Genomic DNA, 1,553 nt, shown 5'->3' with positions numbered 1-1,553 from the left:
GACAAATATTCTTTATATGTTGCTCTGCTGGTAAGCAGGTTGTTTCTAGTCATACTTTTCATTCAATGTGCAGAATTTTATCACTAAAGTTTTATGTGACAATTTAAGTTCAAATACTGTTTTTATTGTTCCATGGAACAATAAATGCCCAATACTCCCCTTATTCCATAATGACCAGAATATCCAAGGTGTTCATATTACAATAATTTAACCAAAGATAAAAAGTATATGTCAGAGACCCCAGTCACTGAGCCGCCGCCGAGGACTCAGTAGCCTCCCTCTGGAGCCTCCTCGCTTCCCTACCCTCCATGCCCCACGCCTGCTTTCTCCTGCAGCCAACTTCCTCAGGCCTTTTCCAGGACAAATCCTATTGTATGTCTGCTATTCAGAAACTCCATTCTTTTGACCCGTTTGCTGATGCAAGTAAGGACAATGCCCTGCTTCCTGCTGGGCCTGAGGATTGTATACATATACAAATTCAACAGAGAAATGGCAGGAAGACGCTTACTACTGTCCAAGAGATCGCTGATGATTAGGATAAAAAGAAACTAGTGAAGGCATTTAAGAAGAAATTTGCCTGCAGTGGTACTGTAATTGAGCATCCAGAATATGGAGAAGTCATTCAGCTACAGGGGGACCAACGCAAGAACATAGGCCAGTTCCTTGTAGAGATTGGACTGGCTAAGGAAGACCAGCTGAAGGTTCATGGGTTTTAAGTACGTGTGGCTCACTGAAGCTTAAGTGAGGATTTCCTTGCAATGAGTAGAAAATTTCCCTTTGTTCCTTGTCACAAGTTTAAAACCTCACAGCTTGTATAATGTAACCATTTGGGGTCCACTGTTAATTTGGACTAGTGTAACTCCTTCATGCAATAAACTGAAAAGAGCCGTGCTGTCTAGTCTTGAAGTCCCTCATTTAAACAGAGGTCAAGCAGTAGGTGCCTGGCAGTGCCCAACCGGAAACAAAACAATAATGTGATGTTTCAGCCAAGCTCACAGACTGTTGTGTGTGGTCAGATGCTCCCCTGCTCTAAGAAAATGTCACTCACCACCTGAACAGCACTGGGTGGAGCAGAGAGGATGGAATACAGAAGCTGTAACACTAGAGGGAGCCTTTGGTTGTTGTTGTTGTTGTTAAGTGCCTTCGAGTCGGTTCCGACCCATAGCGACCCTGTACAGGGTTTCCGAGGGTATAAATCCTTACGGGAGTAGAAAGCCTCATCTTTCTCCCGCGGAGCAGCTGGTAGTTTCGAACTGCTGACCTTATGGTTCGCAGCCCGATTCGTAACCACTACGCTACCAGAGCTCCTTAGAGGGAGCCTTTGGTAACAACAACAAAAACAAAAATCTTGGTATAGAAAGTGACAGGGGGGCAGAGCTTAGAAGAGGCCATCTTCCCTCAAGTTAGGTGACAGGACATCCATCTTGCCACCAAGATCATTGTTCTTACTGACTCGGACATCCTAGCTAAGGGATGTCCAAAGAACCAGGATGTGAGGCCCACCTTTCAGACTTAAACTTTTGACAAGGGAACAAATTCAAAATAATGTATCA

The 1,553-nt window shown here is 44.3% G+C and overlaps 1 pseudogene; it reads left to right on the top strand.

Annotated features, from left to right (window-relative positions):
• The first annotated feature begins 374 nt into the window (after positions 1-374).
• LOC102827584 lies at positions 375-716 on the top strand (annotated as a pseudogene).
• The last annotated feature ends 837 nt before the right edge of the window (positions 717-1,553 follow it).

The sequence above is a fragment of the Chrysochloris asiatica genome, unplaced genomic scaffold (assembly GCF_000296735.1).
Source record: "Chrysochloris asiatica unplaced genomic scaffold, ChrAsi1.0 scaffold00019, whole genome shotgun sequence".
Classification (NCBI taxonomy): domain Eukaryota; kingdom Metazoa; phylum Chordata; class Mammalia; order Afrosoricida; family Chrysochloridae; genus Chrysochloris; species Chrysochloris asiatica.
Note: the sequence above shows the minus strand (reverse complement) of the source record. Positions and strands in the feature narration are given on the sequence as shown.